The 19201-nt window shown below is 35.6% G+C and overlaps 1 protein-coding gene and 1 pseudogene across 7 annotated transcripts in view; one reads left to right on the top strand and one right to left on the bottom strand.

Annotated features, from left to right (window-relative positions):
- Nucleotides 1–19201, bottom strand: part of STARD13 (StAR related lipid transfer domain containing 13) — a 624823-nt gene that overhangs the window by 114007 nt on the left and 491615 nt on the right. The window lies entirely within an intron of this gene.
- LOC141510210 (eukaryotic initiation factor 4A-I-like) overlaps nucleotides 3902–19201 on the top strand; it is a 64214-nt pseudogene continuing 48914 nt past the window's right edge.

Genomic DNA, 19201 nt, shown 5'->3' with positions numbered 1-19201 from the left:
TATGGCATAAGGGCAACACCTTTCACCATCTTGATCACTGTTCAGGGGACACTATCCAGTTTTACAAATGTTTTTCCTAAAATGTGAAGTATACAACTACAAACAATGATCTAAAAATACTCTAACTGGGCAGAATATAGTAGAATACTATTCCTCTCTTAGGGATACTGACACCTTTTGTTTTCATTCCTATTGCAAGGCCCTCCACTAATACAGGCTAGCACCATCTCTGAAATTGAGAGTTGTTTAGTTCAACAAGAAGCTAAATGACTTCCAAGTCAGCATTCGTCACCAAAGATGGAAGCCGAACCCAGGTCTCCCTGGTTGGCTCTCTACTCACTACATTACACTGCTTCCTCTTCATTTCTTCTTTAATGCAGTCTAAAATCAAATTACCTGTACTTTCTCACTTTGCTATTTTGATTTTCTACAGATTTCAGCTTGATTCCTATATTATTCTTGGTCTAAAATTCTTAGATACTGCTATTGATCAACTCAGTATCTAAAACTCCACAGCTACCATTCACTTTCCCTCAGCAAATTGTTTGAGCCTCTATTTGTATTTCTGCCACTTACTTTAGTGTACAGCATATCATTAAGGTGTTTAATAAATGCTCTACAGCATTTCATGACTGGCTGATAGTGAGGCAGCCAAGGCTGAAATGCTTTGGGGAGTTAAGAATATTTCCAGTTCTTTTGTTAGTCAAGTTCACTAGCCCAACAGATAGTATACAAAAGGAGCTGGTAAGATCTTTTGATTTATCCATCTTAAGAAGTCTCCCAGTTCTCATTTGTAACTGAATTAGAATTACTTCTTTCTGAGGCTGACTAGACCAGTTTTAACATTCCTTCAAACTTTAAATCTATGGTCCTGTGACCTTAGTCTTGTGATCCTATGATCATCAATGAATAAGAGAAAAGCGTAGGGTTTTGAATTTTATCTAAAAAGTGCATCTTGACATTGGGTTCTGAAGAGGTTTATTTAAACGGTCTAGTACTTTTTCTAGTTCATGAAAAAGAGGATTTCATAGTTAAGACAAAAACAGGCCTATTTTGTTGGCATATAAATTATAGGCTTAAAAATAATCTCAACCTTTTCCCCATCCCCATTAAACAAAAGGCACACATTTTGTTTTGTGCATTTGTAGTCAATTGCTGACAGTAGTTAGAAAATATTTTTAGACTTGAACAATCTCAGATTCCAAGCTTGTCCAAATAAACTGAAGAGATCTATTTAAGGGGTCTTGGAATCCTATAAACCCAAAACCTGTTGTAGAAGCAGTCCAATTTCTCTGGGATAGCTGCAAAGTGTGGGTGGCCATGAGCGTCCTTGGCAGCTATAAGGCTTGTTAATGCATTTGGCTTTAAAAGTTTTTAATCACGCTTATCAACATAGGCAAGCAGCCTGGCCACAAAAAGATTAGCCACTCCGCTATAATATTCCCCTAATCCTAATGCAAAAGCTGGAGGAAAGTGTGATAACTGACTATGTCAGCTTCTTCTCTCCCAACATTTTCCAAATCTTATTCCCCACCCCCACCTTTCTCCTGACTACCTCCCTCCAGAACACACAATAACCTGACATCTCTTCCTCAGGAAGACAATCAAAGGCCAACCATTTACATAGCTTTTAAAAACAAACAAATAAAAGGCCTCTAGAGCTACCATTTTCAACAAAAAGAGCAGCTTCCTGCCTAGACTTCAAGGTGACTTTTGCTGGCAACTAACTAGGGTGCTACTGATCTTGCCTTTAAAATGTGTGTCACCAGCAGGAAAGGACCTGGTTGCCAAGGAAACCAAATCTTGTTTAAATCCTTTGGAAACACTGGGTTCCAAGTGCAGCATTTTCTCAAAGAAACACAAACGTTCATTCCTGAGAAGGAATGCCCTTCTATCACAAGATTCTTCAACCAGTACCCCACAATACGCATATCACAGGAATTCTCTTGAAATGCGCATTCTGCCAAAGGTTCGGTGATCCAGTAGAGACCTCCTCCTCACTGGTTGTAGGCTGTTCACATTCACCGAATACAGAGGTTAAGCATCTCTTCCTTAAAAGACAATGTGCTTCATTACCAATAAACTCTCCCTAGTTTTGCCAAGTTCCTTTTGCTTGAGGAATGGCATGTGATCGAATAGAGTGCCCTCTGGTCTTCCTGACCTACTTTAACTCTACAAGGCTAATATTTACTTTACCTTGGACATAATGCAGCCAAGATTCATTTGAACTACGTCCCTAAAAGACAGCTCCCTAAACAACATTTTCTTTTTTCATTTCATCTTAGTTTTTTAATTAACAACCATTTATTTTCTCCTTCCCCCTCCCCATTTAAAAGAAAAAAGAAAAATCAAACAAAACCCTTGTAATACTGTCAAGCAAGACAAATTTCTACACTGGCTATGATCAAAAATCTATGGCTCATGGGTCCATCACCTTTTTTCAGGAGGTGGGTAGAATCCCCTGGAGCCATGGTGGGTCATTGCACTAAACAGAAAATTTGTCTTAAAGTTCAAACAGTAAGTGATCTCTGAATCACCCTTCACTCTGTTGAACAAGAACATTTTGAACCCAAACTGATGATAATATTCAGATAATTTTCTCTGATACAGTAGCATAACATATTCTATCTTAATCTGTTGGCAGTTTTTTAGTTTGTTTTTGTCTTTACTGAGGGGAAGAAGAGATCAAAGAAGAAATAGGATCCCTGTTTGGACTGCATAAATTAATGATAATTGAGGTCAAAAGAAGAGGAAGAACTAGGCTGCTCCATTCTACTTTTGTTTCTGTTAGGTCTTCTATAGAGAATGCCCTTTGGGTAGGAATAAAAGAACAAAAATGGTTAATGAAGAGCTGAAATCCAAGACAAGGAAAAAGTAGGAGGGAACTCAGCAGTTTATGACTAGTTCAAAACACCAGGCCCAAATGAGTTATATCCTAAGAAATTGCAAGAATTGGCAAATATGAGTGCTGATTTGCCATCACTGATCTTTGAAAGATCACAGAGAATTAAAGAAGGGTCAAAGGACCAAAACAGAACAAAGGTTGTCCTAATTGAAGGAAGGAAAGAAGGATGACTAAAATAAAAAGGTAGATGATGATATGATTTTCAAATTTGCAGATGAACATAATAGGAAGACTGACATTGAATAACAACCAGGGTACAAAGAAATGTGCAGGCAAGAATATTGAGTTGAATCAAATAAGATGGAATTTTATGAAGATAAATGTACTTTGATTAAAAAAATAGCTTTACAAGTAAAAGACAAGAGAAGGCATAACTAAACAGAAGTTCATCTGGAAAAAAAAATCTTGGGAGAATTCAAAGTGAAAAGAGAGGCAGACTAGGAGGGAAGAATGTGGGCATCATGACATGGGAAAATAGGACAGGACTTCCCACACATACTCCTGTGAGGGGACTTGGGCTCCATCTGCTTCATCCAGAACAAACATCTTGATGTATTTAGGAGATAAGTATCTCTGGTTAAGCATGGCAAAGATATGATTTGGAATACCCACAATGATGTGAGGAGCTTTCATCTGAAGTAATTTCTGAACCTCATCCCTAAGGTTAGTTCCTCCAATGCAGGCATGGCAAGAGGTACCCCATGTAGTTTTCAAGTGCCATGACTACCTTTTGGATCTGTTGAGCTAGCTCTCTAGTGGGTGCCAGAATCTTATCTGAATGGCCTTTAAGTCAAGGTCAATTTATTGGAAAATGAAAATGGCAAAGGGAGCAGTCTTCCCAGTCCCAGTCAGGGCTTGAGCAATCACATCATGACAAGGAAGAATTGCTGAATTGGAGATGGCTTCTCAAAACCACAGCCATATATACCCAGAAGAAGTGATTCTGAGAGGTTCATATCATCAAAAGTATTCACAATCTCATTCCAGTTATTCTCAATGACATCAGGGTCCTTATCTCTGGATCCGGAGCCCGAGTCCCCTCACAGAGGTATGTGTAGGAAGTCCTGCCCCATCTTCCCATATCATGATACCCACATTCTTCCCTCCTAACCTACCCCAAGGTTTTATTTCAGATGAACTTTTTTTCAGATAATGTCAGTTATGCCTTCTCGTGTCTTTTATTTATAAAGATTTTTTTTTGTAATCTAAGTACATTTATCTTTATCAAATTTCATCTTATTTGATTCAACTCAATATTTTTACCTGAAAATTTTCTTTATATCCTGGTTATCATTCAATGTCAGTCTTCCTATTACTCTTCATCTGGGATCATTTAGCCTGGAGATGAGAAAACTTGTCTAAGTTAAATAGGATATTGTGATAATCAGTATTATTGCAGTGAGAGGACTGTAGTTTTAAGGACCAGATCTATGATATATTCCAGAAACTCAATGGCAATACTCAGGTGGCACTCCTGTCAGCCACCATGCCCTGTATATGCTGTAAGTGACCAAGAAGTGTATGGGGGATCCTATCTGGATTAGAGTCAAGAAGGAGGAGTTGATCTCTGAAGGTATTTGTCAGTTTTACATAAATGTGGAAAGAGAGGAGTGGAAGCTAGGTACCCTGTGTGATCTGTTTGAAATGATGACTATTACCCAAGCTGTTATTATGATCATCAATACCATGGATTGATTCACTGAGAAAATGCATGCCTGTGACTTCACTCTCTCTCTGCAATTTACAGAGACATGAACCAAAAAGAACATGATGTAATCATGAGGGAATGTTGCTCAGGTTCCAGGTGGGTGTTTATTACCATTGACCTATTAGCTAGAGGCATTGATGTTCAGCAAGTATCTTTGGTTATTAATTATGACCTCATCAACCAGAAAAACTATATTCACAAAATTAGCCATGGTGGGTACTTTGGTAGTAAAGACATAGCCATCAACATGGTGACAGAAGAAGACAAGAGAATTATTTGAAACATCAAGACTTTCTATAAAACTTCCACCTAAAGGGATTTCTCTTGATGTGACTGACTTCATCTGGGGTGGGGGTGGGGGCAGGAGGCTTCCCAATCTGATTTCACCCAGGCTCCTATTCTCTGGGATGGAGGAAAGGAAATTTGAGTGGGGGGGGGCGGTGCACAGGACGGACAACTTTATCAGTTTTTCCTTTTATTTTTAACTTTGAATAAATGTCAATTTTTGAGGCAAAAAAAGGACTTTGGGGATATAATGAACTAAACAATTAAATAGATCAACAGTCAAAAAAACTAAGTCAATCTTGGGATTCATTAAGAGAAATACATTAAAAAGAAGGATGAATGAAGTGGTCCTGAAAGTAAATACAGCTATCAATGCTGGACTCCACATTTTAGGATGAACACTGATGGAGAATAGCCAGGAGGATGAAGGGCCTGGGGAAGAAACTAGGATAGTTTAGCCTGGAGATAAGAAAACTTGTCTAAGTTAAATGGGATATTGTAATAACCAGCAATATTGCATTGGGAAGGTGTAGGGGTGATGGTGGTAGGAGTGGAGGTGACATATAGTAGCAACAGTAGCAATCTGCCAGAATCTAAAAAAAGCAGGCATGAAGCTCTAGAGGGTAGGTAGAAAAGAAAGGAATTGCAGAAAGATATATTTAGATTTGATGTAAAAAATAAAGTTCCTTATTTAACTGTCAGTCATCTAAAAGTACAATCAACAGGGTCAGGAGGTAGTAGCTCTTCCTCCCTTGATCTAGAAATTTTTGGATAAAAGGCTGAATAATGACCTGTCACTAAAGATGCTGGAGAAAGAACTCTTACATACTATAGCAATTATACTTAGAACATCAGATTGTCAGAGACTTTTCAGTCCAACCTGGCCCTGGCTGATCTAAAAGGTCTCTGGCAATTTGATATTTATGATAACTATCAATGCTGTAATATTTATATAATTAATAATAAAAACAATAATATTAGCTAGCATTTATATTATGCTTTAAGGCTTATGAAGTCCATTATAAATATTATCTCATTTTATCCTCAATGACCATTAGGATGCACATGCTATTATTATTCCCTTCTGACAAATTAAGTAGACTGACAAGGATTAAGTGACTTGCCCAGTTACACAGCCTAGAAAATGTCCCAAAGGAGGTTCAAACTCGGGTCTTCCTGACTCCAGGTCCACTGCTTTACCTGCTATGCTACGTGGCGCCACGGATAGAGAACTGACACTGAAAGAAAGAATCTGAGTTCAAATGCAGCTTCAGACACTTGACACTTGCCGTGTGACCCTGGGCAAGTCACTTAACCTTAACTGCCACAAAAAGTTGCCTCATAATAAAAATTAAAATAATACTAAAAAGTTGCCTCATAATAAAAATTAAAATAATACTAAAAAGTTGCCTCATAATAAAAAAATTAAAATAATACTAATAACACTTGGTAAAGTCAATCCTACTTATGAACAACTTCATTACCCAGGGATACACAATACAACTAGGCTTCATGTATTATTAATTACCCTCAAGGTAACTGCCATTAGAAGGGGATCTGTGAGTTTATTTAAGCTCCTAGGAAGGTAGGAAAAGGAGAGTATGAGACACCAGAATGGATCCTAAGGGAAGTTGTGAAATCTTATTTTTTTGAGGGCTTGAAAAATAAAATTGGTTTTCACTTAAGAATAGGTCACATTGTTCTAGCAGTCAAAAGTACAAAGAGTTATTCTTATAACACATATGATATGTAGCATAAATGTTTTTGTTGTTCAGTCATTTTTCAGTTGTATCTTACTTTTTATTGATCCCCTTTGGGTTTTCTTGGCAAAAGATACTGGAGTTTGACATTTCCTTCTATAGAGGAGTAAGTGAGGCAAATACCTTGCCAAAAGTCAGGTAGCAAAAGCTTCACATCCACTCCCAGACACTTATTAACTTCAAGTTATTTAACCTCTATTTGTCTTGGTTTCCTCATCTTTAAAATGAGATCATAATAGCATCTACCTCCCAGGGTTGTTGTGAGGATCCAATGAGAAAAAAATTGTAAAACTCTTAGTAGTACCAGCTACATAGTGCTCTTATTAGTGTTAATACATGAGTGGAGAAGGAAAGTTACATGGACCTATTAGAAACTATTAACACAATATAGATTAGCTGATCCTTAAACATGTCTTTGGAAAGCACAGTATGGGGAATGGACTCAAGACTAGTAAGCTTTATTTAATGTCTATGTTAAATAGGATGTCATAATAATAAGTGATATGGTATATAGAATATTTTGATAGTATAGTATTTAAATTTGAAGGAATAGTACAGTTATTACTATTTTCTATTTATTTTTTCTGTCACCCTCCGAACAGTAATTTTATTTTTTCTCAAAATCTTGACCCTGCAGAGACAAAAAGATGACAAGACACTCTGTAATAAATGCATGTTAAATCATATTATAGCATGCTGGGTCATGCTGAATTATATGACTATAAAAACTGAATTGAAGAAAATGATCAAGGAATTAAATGGATTATTTTTAAGAAACAAAAATAAACATCTAAAACTTAGGGCCATAAGTTGACAAGACTATAAGATACACTCTGAAATTATGTATTACAATTTTTCTTGTTGTTCAGTCTTTTTAGTCGTGTCTGACTCTTCATGACTCCATTTGGGGTTTTCTTGGCAAAGATAATGGAGTGGTTTGTCATTTCCTTCTCTGGCTCATTTTACAGATGAGAAACTGCAATACATATTAAAAATATGGCAAAGACACAAAAATGGGGAACTAAAGTCTGGTAGATATATCATTGTTAATAGGAAGAAAAAAATGAAGTCCTAGATGCAGAGAAAAAGCCTATATAATTCCCATAGTATTCACTTTCCATTTAGAAAGGGTCAAAGGTTCTGAAATTAGAAGAAAGTTAAGAATAATTCCTATTGGCAATGCACCCTCCCTTCTCACAGGGGTTTGTTATGTAGTTCAAAGTAAGAAATAGAAATGTTCTTACTCTAATAACCATCTTTACCTTTCTCCTCCTAGGTCAGAAGATATATTTTTTTCTGGCTCAATCAAGTTCTCCCCCCACCCCCGGCTCCAGTCCAAAGCAATGGGGTTAATGATTTGCCCAAAGTCACACAGCTAGCTAATTATTAAGTGTCTGAGGCTGGATTTGAACTCAGGTTCTCCTGTCTTCAAGACTAGTGCTGTCTTCTGCACCACCTAGCCATCCCAATCAAGGAGTTCTTAAATAGTTCCAAGTCATTCTCTGCATTTAAAGCTGTTTGTCTTGAGACAAATAAAAAAATTAATGAGTGGAGAAGGAAAGTTACATGAACCTATTAGAAACTATTAACACAATATAGATTAGCTGATCCTTAAACATGTCTTTGGAAAGCATAGTATGGAAGACTAGGGGAATGGACTCAAGACTAGTAAGCTTTGAATAAGAAGTAAGTAGGGAAAAAGGTTGTTACACAGGAAGAAGATGAGTACAATGGGGGTAAACACCATATTATGACAGAATAGAGAACCTCCAGGAAATGCTATGATGAATTGCCCTTTGGGGAGGAATGAAGAAGGAAATGAATTGTATGAAAGAAGAAAAATAAATAAAAACAGTAGCTCACCTTTATTTATACTGTATGTACAGTTTCATTTAACCCTCATAACAACTAATCCTATTAGCAGATATCACTAATAACATTATTTCAATTTGACATTTGAAAGTCAAATAACTAGCTTAAGGTGAGGTGGCTGTGATTCAGTGGAATAGAGATTTTGTTTTCTAATATGTTCCGTACTTTTTCCATTAGGGCAAGAGTCTTTAATCTTTTTTAAGGGGTCAGGGTCCTCACTTTGACAATATGATGGTACAAAATAATATTTTTTTAGAATGTCTAAAACAAAAATAAAAAAACAATTATTTAAAAATATCAAGCATTAAATCAAAATATTAAAATAAAAGGTTCAAGAGAATAGAGGGAGGGGCCCAGAATCAGGAAGACCCAAATTGAGTTCAATTCCAGCTTCAGGCATTGTGTGTCACCTTGGACAAGTCACTTAACCTTTCTTGCCCTTAATCCTTTAGGGAAGAAAATCACAAACCACTTTTAATAAATTTGAAAAGAAAACCCTATAGCCAGTGTGGTACATAGAGTCACAAAGAACCAGATATAACTAAACAAGAAATTAAAATAAAAGCAAAAGTCCACAGATCCCAAATTAATAATCTCTGTGACTCTTAGGGAAATGTAAGGGAACATGAAGGTTCTGAAGACACAGTAACTTATTTTATAATTTTCTTAGCGACAATTCTACTTCTAGTGAATGAGGGTTAAGAACTGACATAAAAAGGCAAAAAAAAAAATGTTACCAGTTGCTGAGTCTCTAAAATTATCAGTTCAGATCATGTTAGGTACCAGTATAAGATATGTCTGATCTAGGGGCTTTCTCCAGAGTCCTCCAATCATGTGACAATATTTAACTACATTTTTCTAAAGGGAAGTTTTAACTACATCATATTCCTGCCCCTCCTCCAATTCAATAAACTCCAGGGGCTTTCTGTTCCCCCAGGATGAACAATAGAATTCTATTTGAGATTCAAATAGCCCCCCACTTTTCCATACCTTATTCCCTAATACATATTCCTCAACACAGGGACCCAGCTGGGTCTCTGGGCTGTTACACAAGCAAGATAATCCATCTTGTTGCATTTTGGGGTATTTTTTCTGATTCCAATAACCTTATATTTTAGAATACTGACTGAAAAATCATATAAACTGGTGAAGGCAAGTTTTCATAATAATCAATATATATATTTTTATATAAACTCTCTGAATTATAGAAGCTATTTCAAAACTACTAGTCTCTGAAATGGAATATAATATGTCAAGAAATTACAAAAAAAATCACTATAACAACACAGGATATATACATAGTATCTGAGCACAGAAAATGAAAAGAGCTACAGATGGACATCAGTAAGAGATAAAACAATACCACCACTCCTGACCCTCAACCCAGAAAAAGCCTTCCTCATAGCCATGGGGAGAAATGAGAATCATGACAACAGGAACATCTTTAGATTGATGAAAATAAGTTGTTTTCCTTATTCCAATATATCATTTCTCTTTGTTTTAGTCGCAAGTCACTTAACCTTAACTGCCACAAAAAGTTGCCTCATAATAAAAATTAAAATAATACTAAAAAGTTGCCTCATAATAAAAATTAAAACAATACTAATAACACTTGGTAAAGTCAATCCTACTTATGAACAACTTCATTACCCAGGGATACACAATACAACTAGGCTTCATGTATTATTAATTACCCTCAAGGTAACTGCCATTAGAAGGGGATCTGTGAGTTTATTTAAGCTCCTAGGAAGGTAGGAAAAGGAGAGTATGAGACACCAGAATGGATCCTAAGGGAAGTTGTGAAATCTTATTTTTTTGAGGGCTTGAAAAATAAAATTGGTTCTCACTTAAGAATAGGTCACATTGTTCTAGCAGTCAAAAGTACAAAGAGTTATTCTTATAACACATATGATATGTAGCATAAATGTTTTTGTTGTTCAGTCATTTTTCAGTTGTATCTTACTTTTTTATTGATCCCCTTTGGGTTTTCTTGGCAAAAGATACTGGAGTTTGACATTTCCTTCTATAGAGGAGTAAGTGAGGCAAATACCTTGCCAAAAGTCAGGTAGCAAAATCTTCACATCCACTCCCAGACACTTATTAACTTCAAGTTATTTAACCTCTATTTGTCTTGGTTTCCTCATCTTTAAAATGAGATCATAATAGCATCTACCTCCCAGGGTTGTTGTGAGGATCCAATGAGAAAAAAATTGTAAAACTCTTAGTAGTACCAGCTACATAGTGCTCTTATTAGTGTTAATACATGAGTGGAGAAGGAAAGTTACATGGACCTATTAGAAACTATTAACACAATATAGATTAGCTGATCCTTAAACATGTCTTTGGAAAGCACAGTATGGGGAATGGACTCAAGACTAGTAAGCTTTATTTAATGTCTATGTTAAATAGGATGTCATAATAATAAGTGATATGGTATATAGAATATTTTGATAGTATAGTATTTAAATTTGAAGGAATAGTACAGTTATTACTATTTTCTATTTATTTTTTCTGTCACCTCCGAACAGTAATTTTATTTTTTCTCAAAATCTTGACCCTGCAGAGACAAAAAGATGACAAGACACTCTGTAATAAATGCATGTTAAATCATATTATAGCATGCTGGGTCATGCTGAATTATGATGACTATAAAAACTGAATTGAAGAAAATGATCAAGGAATTAAATGGATTATTTTTAAGAAACAAAAATAAACATCTAAAACTTAGGGTCATAAGTTGACAAGACTATAAGATACACTCTGAAATTATGTATTACAATTTTTCTTGTTGTTCAGTCTTTTTTAGTCGTGTCTGACTCTTCATGACTCCATTTGGGGTTTTCTTGGAAATGTTATTGAAGTGGTTTGTCATTTCCTTCTCTGGCTCATTTTACAGATGAGAAACTGCAATACATATTAAAAATATAGGCAAAGACACAAAAAATGGGGAACTAAAGTCTGGTAGATATATCATTGTTAATAGGAAGAAAAAAATGAAGTCCTAGCTGCAGAGAAAAAGCCTATATAATTCCCATAGTATTCACTTTCCATTTAGAAAGGGGTCAAAGGTTCTGAAATTAGAAGAAAGTTAAGAATAATTCCTATTGGCAATGCACCCTCCCTTCTCACAGGGGTTTGTTATGTAGTTCAAAGTAAGAAATAGAAATGTTCTTACTCTAATAACCATCTTTACCTTTCTCCTCCTAGGTCAGAAGATATATTTTTTTCTGGCTCAATCAAGTTCTCCCCCCCCCCCCGCCCCCCCGGCTCCAGTCCAAAGCAATGGGGTTAATGATTTGCCCAAAGTCACACAGCTAGCTAATTGTGTCTGAGGCTGGATTTGAACTCAGGTTCTCCTGTCTTCAAGACCAGTGCTGTCTTCTGCGCCACCTAGCCATCCCAATCAAGGAGTTCTTAAATAGTTCCAACTCATTCTCTGCATTTAAAGCTGTTTGTCTTGAGACAAATAAAAAAATTAATGAGTGGAGAAGGAAAGTTACATGAACCTATTAGAAACTATTAACACAATATAGATTAGCTGATCCTTAAACATGTCTTTGGAAAGCATAGTATGGAAGACTAGGGGAATGGACTCAAGACTAGTAAGCTCTGAATAAGAAGTAAGTAGGGAAAAAGGTTGTTACACAGGAAGAAGATGAGTACAATGGGGGTAAACACCATATTATGACAGAATAGAGAACCTCCAGGAAATGCTATGATGAATTGCCCTTTGGGGAGGAATGAAGAAGGAAATGAATTGTATGAAAGAAGAAAAATAAATAAAAACAGTAGCTCACCTTTATTTATACTGTATGTACAGTTTCATTTAACCCTCATAACAACTAATCCTATTAGCAGATATCACTAATAACATTATTTCAATTTGACATTTGAAAGTCAAATAACTAGCTTAAGGTGAGGTGGCTGTGATTCAGTGGAATAGAGATTTTGTTTTCTAATATGTTCCGTACTTTTTCCATTAGGGCAAGAGTCTTTAATCTTTTTTTAAGGGGTCAGGGTCCTCACTTTGACAATATGATGGTACAAAATAATATTTTTTTAGAATGTCTAAAACAAAAATAAAAAAAACAATTATTTAAAAATATCAAGCATTAAATCAAAATATTAAAATAAAAGGTTCAAGAGAATAGAGGGAGGGGCCCAGAACCAGGAAGACCCAAATTGAGTTCAATTCCAGCTTCAGGCATTGTGTGTCACCTTGGACAAGTCACTTAACCTTTTTTGCCCTTAATCCTTTAGGGAAGAAAATCACAAACCACTTTTAATAAATTTGAAAAGAAAACCCTATAGCCAGTGTGGTACATAGAGTCACAAAGAACCAGATATAACTAAACAAGAAATTAAAATAAAAGCAAAAGTCCACAGATCCCAAATTAATAATCTCTGTGACTCTTAGGGAAATGTAAGGGAACATGAAGGTTCTGAAGACACAGTAACTTATTTTATAATTTTCTTAGTGACAATTCTACTTCTAGTGAATGAGGGTTAAGGACTGACATAAAAAGGCAAAAAAAAAATGTTACCAGTTGCTGAGTCTAAAATTATCAGTTCAGATCATGTTAGGTAGCAGTATAAGATATGTCTGATCTAGGGACTTTCTCCAGAGTCCTCCAATCATGTGACAATATTTAACTACCAAAGTGATTTTTCTAAAGGGAAGTTTTAACTACATCATATTCCTGCCCCTCCTCCAATTCAATAAACTCCAGGGGCTTTCTGTTCCCCCAGGATGAACAATAGAATTCTATTTGAGATTCAGATAGCCCCCCACTTTTCCATACCTTATTCCCTAATACATATTCCTCAACACAGGGACCCAGCTGGGTCTCTGGGCTGTTACACAAGCAAGATAATCCATCTTGTTGCATTTTGGGGTATTTTTTCTGATTCCAATAACCTTATATTTTAGAATACTGACTGAAAAATCATATAAACTGGTGAAGGCAAGTTTTCATAATAATCAATATATATATATTTTTATATAAACTCTCTGAATTATAGAAGCTATTTCAAAACTACTAGTCTCTGAAATGGAATATAATATGTCAAGAAATTACAAAAAAATCACTATAACAACACAGGATATATACATAGTATCTGAGCACAGAAAATGAAAAGAGCTACAGATGGACATCAGTAAGAGATAAAACAATACCACCACTCCTGACCCTCAACCCAGAAAAAGCCTTCCTCATAGCCATGGGGAGAAATGAGAATCATGACAACAGGAGCATCTTTAGATTGATGAAAATAAGTTGTTTTCCTTATTCCAATATATCATTTCTCTTTGTTTTAGTCAATATTCTTCTAGGTATTTGGGGACTGAAAATGAAAATCCACTTTCAATATTTCAGCATGATTACAAATGAAACTTGATATTGACAAAGAAAATAAATCAATACTCCATTTGTGAATAGTATGACTATTAGCCCATACCATATTATTATTATTATAAACATATATGTCCCATCTACTCTAAAACACATCTTCTGTTTAGGAATTATAGAAGACAGACAGAAAATACGAATATATAAAAACAAATGGACATTTTTTTAAAAAAAAGACACTTTTCTACTTATTTCTATATCAATGTAGTTCTATTTTCCTTTGGTTTAATCCTTCTTTATCCATGGAGAAAAGAGATGGAAATGTAGAAGTAGTCAAACACACCTATACTAAGTGCAATGCAAACAATAAATCTTTTTGATAAATTATAGGAAACTCTCACCCAACTCTACAGTGACTGCCAGTTGATTTACCAAGTGAAATTCAAAACTCCTTAGCTTCAATAGCATCCTCAGCTGAGCAGTCAAAGTCTCCTCAATTGTGATATTCTATCTTTTTTAGCCTAGAGACAAACTGACCCTATCTACTAGCTCCCTGCTCCCAACTAGACAGTAAACTTCTTTTGATGATTAATATTTCATTTAATTTTTCCAATGACATGCTATGAAAGTTTTTCAATATTCATCCATGTATTTATGTTACACAATTTTCTTCCAACCTCCTTTCCCCTTTACTCAGTGGTGAACAATCTAGTGAATGCTATACATGTACAACTGTGTTTAACATGCTGATATATTAGTCATTTTGTATATGAGGAATTAGAACTAAGGAAAAGAAAGAAAATCATCAGATAGGAAGGAAAAAATGTAAAATTTTTTTTAAAAAGTGAACATAGTGTTCATTCATTCATTCTCTGTGGGGCTTTTTAAAATCTAGATGTGGGCAGCATTATCCATAACAGGTCTCCCAGAGTTGGACCACAAGCTTCTTGAGGGCAGGGATATCTTTTTAAAACTTTGTACAGTCCTCAGGGCTTAGCAGCGTGCTTTTCCACAACAAGCAGTTGGCAAATGCTTACTGAAGTAGTGAATCCAAATTTTCAGCAGCCAGGAAAAATTTGTCCCTGAGCAACCAGAAAATGCTTATATTCAATACGTGTCTGTGAGCTAATGTATTTGAGGTTATAAAGAAACAACAATAATTTGAGGAAGTCCATTGATGCTTCTATCATTTATAGTAATTCTTATAAATTCCCAGGCTGACTGCTTTACAGATCTGATTAATTTCTTATAGAATACAGGGTTTTAGAGTTCTGCTATTTGAATTGGTATATACAGCAATAAAAATGATATAAACCTATCTTCTGCTTAGAGGCTGCTGTAGAATCTTAATTCTATCAATTTAGCAGATTAATTCAACTAAAGCAAAGAATTCAGCTAAAAAAATAACTTTAGTGGTACACATTTAATTGCTTTTATGTTGTCTTAGAATAGGAAGAAAAGAATACTAGCTTTGGTATTGGGAGATCTGTGTTCTCATCCTGATTGACTTTTATTAGCTAAGGGCCCTAGACAAATCATTTCACTTCTATAAAGTTGTTTCTTCACCCGTAAAATGGGAATAAAATTAGCACAAGTAAATATAATAGAGGCTGAACTAGAGTGGTGGCAGTTTGTGAATGTTAAATTCCTATTCTGCATAACAATATATTGATAATTACTCATAATTATTTAATCAAGCTTCTCCATATGTGGTTACTTGCAGAAAGACAAATAGACACAGATAAAGGGGAGTAAGCAGGGTACAGTATAAAAAAAATTGTGCTAGAAATTTGGTCTACTAGCTTCATTTCAAAGGTAGTAGGTAATCACAGTATGCAGAGCATAGGATCTAGAGCCAGGAAAATTCAGCTCAGAATACACCATTTACCCTCGTTGTCTCAGTTTTCCTCACTGTAAAAGGAAGATAATAGTCACCTCCCAAGATTGTTGTGAAGAAAAATGAGGATAAAACTTTGTAAAATGCTTTGAAAGTCTTAAAGCACTAAATGCATTATTATAAATAAATGCTATTATATTAATAAATATATTAGCATAATTAATAGTCACTATTCCATCACTGATTACTAGAAGTAGCAAGACCAGAGAAGTTAGAAGACTTGCTTCCTTCTAGGCTTTCTGGTTTGTAATCTTTCTCTTTCTTCCTGCATCTAACACAGATGCCTAAGGCACATATCTGACCTAAAGAAAATATTTATAATATACAAACATATTTTTCAACACAATTTTCACTTCTCCATTTGAAACTCCATTGAAATCACCTGAGTTATCAAAATATATATTTGGAGGAAAAATCATCCAACTTTCATTTATTAAGATGCTTACTATATGACCATACCAAATAGAATACAAAGAAAGGCAAAACCAGTTCTTACCTTCAACAAACTTATACTGAAATGAGGGAGACAACATGAAGATGACCAGATACACAAGAGTTATTAAAAATATACAAAGGGGGCAGCTAGGTGGCACCAATGGATAGAACACTGGGTCCAGAGTCAGGAAGACGTGAGTTCAAATACAACTTCAGAAATTTATTAACTGTTTGACCTTCGGCAAGTCACTTAATTCTGTTTGCCCTCAGTTTCTTTATTAATAAAATGAAAATTGGAGAAGGAAATGGCAAACCACTCCAGTATAAATGCCAAAACATTCCAAATAAGATCACAAAGAGTTGGATACAACTGAAACAACTGAACAACAACTGTGACAACCCTTGAAGGACAACCTTTGGTTAGTGATCAAATACATTTCTGGAGGGAGAAAAACCATACCATGCTTTCAATGAGAACAAAAGGTATAAATAAAAGTAACAGCTAAATGGAAGGAGAGTTCCCAGGTAGAGACAAAGAAAAGAGTTAATTTCCTCAAATACACAAAGAAACATAACTGCATAATGCACACTTGATCAGCCCACCTTAAAAGCAACCAGACATTGAGAAAATAACTGTAGTCTTTATGTTATTATACTCTAAAGGAGGAAGAAGTAGAGAGTGTTCACGCAGAACTTGAATTGCCCAGGATCACACAATAAGTGTCTGAGGGTGGATTAGAACTTGGAAAATTGAGTCTTCCTAACTCTAGATACACTGCTCTAACCATTGTATCATCTAGCACATTAAAGATATCAAGTCTCAAATTAATGCTTCTTGATGATACTAGAATAGATCCCAGACAAAGAGCTGAAGGGGGAATTCAGAAGTCACCTACTACAATGTTACAAACGGGAATACTAAGGTCTGTTGGTTTGATGGTTTGGTGACTTGAGTCCACTGAAAAGTCTAGATGTTCTTTCATGATGGTTAATGGTGTTCTGAGAGAACCTCTACAACATTTTGAAGTCTCCTCTCATAGCACACTGATGGGGCAGAGGGAGCCCTGAGTTCTTGAATGTGATGTTAGTAGAGACCAAAAGTTCTGACAGGCTCTACACCAAACTGGAAAGGCTTTGGGTATGAGCCCCCCCACAAAAAAAAAACCAAACCAGACTGCCACCTGAAGATTAGTATGGTGAGCCAAGAGTTAGCAACTAAATGGTAAGTATTTTGAACACATATTCACAAGGAGATAAAAATACAAAATAGTCTTTGGTCTTGCAAGGCCAACAGACTTTTAAATACAGTATAATTCTCAGAGAAAATATAGTTGGTGGCTTTATTTTTTGGATTAATGGGGGGGGTCTGGTGGAATATAAGGAGAAGGCATGTAGGGAAAAATTGTTATATAAAAAACAAATCATGGCAATAAATATTTATTTTTAAATAAGATTCTTTAGTATCACTGATGTGTTGTGTTTAATCAACTTGAGACTGCCCTTCTCTCTGGTCAAGTCTTATGTTTTGTTCCTGTTTGGTTTTTTAGGGTTATATTAGATAACAATTAATTTCACATAAATATCAACTTTCTATCCACACTATTCTGGGAAATGAATTACTCCCTCCCCTACAAATAACTCAAAATATGGGTCCCAAGTGGTCTCATCAATAATTAATTTAGTATATATTTGGTGCTACATATATTATATTAGATACTAAAATATATAAACTAGATAGATGATGATGGCTTTTCTCAGAACCCCCACTCTATCCAATTCACTTGCATGTCACGGCATCACCTCCTTGATGTCATGGTCTTCTTTAAGACTGAAGATAAACATCAAGTGCAAAAGTTAAAAGTTGGTAGGTCTTTAAGAAGCATATATTTACATAAATAGAGATAAATATCAGATAAGAACTGATGGGGGAGAATACTAACAAGTGCTTTGGGGTCAAGGGAAGGTTGAGATCAGGAAATATTAAGAGGCAGCATTAGAGCTTAGACTTGAAGAAAACTACAGCTTCTAAGAGGCAGAAGTGAGAAAGGCATTCTGAGCATAGTGTAAGACAATGGAAAGAGCACTGGGTTTTAGAAGTTGGAGGATCCGGGTTTCAGTCTTGCCTCTGACTCTTCCTACCTATATGACCCTGGTAGTAACTTTGGTGCCTCAGTTTCCTCACCTGTAAAATGAGACATTAGGGCTAGGGAACCTTTAAAGTTCCTTCCAGTTTTCTTATCCTGTTATGATACACTGGGCAGAGACATACAGGTAAGGAGATGGGATGTTATTTATGGTGGAATAGAGGTGGGATAGGCAGGAATACAGAATGTAGGGAGGAAAGCAAAATGAAATAAACCTAGAAATGTGGGCAGGCTGTGACTCTATATGTCAACATCTCCAAATACTTTTAAAATAGTCAGCATGTTAAAAGACCAACATATATCTCCCTTAAACATATTACCAAAAAGTCTTTATTCAAAACCAGCCTTAGGTAAAGAATCACCTATGGTTTGCCAACTTAAGTAAAAAAATACTCCCGTTTAAAAGGGTGTAAAGCCTTTCCCCCTGCCATTAGTTGAAAAGCTTTAAAATAAAACAACTCTGATAGAATGCTATTCTGTATCCAGAAGACTTTCTTAATATTAGAGGCAAGAAGCTTCACATCTATCTATATATATATACAGATTGGAACCTAATTAACTTAGGGTCAATTTTTAGTCAACCAGTCTCCTAATGTGACTAGCTCAGGCCAGTCTCTCAGCTCTTTCTGTCAACTACAGATTTGTTGTTGTTTCTCCATTCTCAAAAAAAGACCATGACATCAGGGTGATGCCATGACTTGCAAGTGAGCTGAATTTAAGTGCAAAGACCAGCCTCACTTTCTCCTCCACAGTCATCTGAGTCCCATGGCCAGATAGGATCAGGATGATTAGAGATGGCCCTGAATGCAATGGGAGACCTTAACTTTTTAAACTAGGTTTCCCTCAG

This window comes from Macrotis lagotis, chromosome 1, assembly GCF_037893015.1.
Source record: "Macrotis lagotis isolate mMagLag1 chromosome 1, bilby.v1.9.chrom.fasta, whole genome shotgun sequence".
In the NCBI taxonomy this organism is placed as follows: Eukaryota; Metazoa; Chordata; class Mammalia; order Peramelemorphia; family Peramelidae; genus Macrotis; species Macrotis lagotis.
Note: the sequence above shows the minus strand (reverse complement) of the source record. Positions and strands in the feature narration are given on the sequence as shown.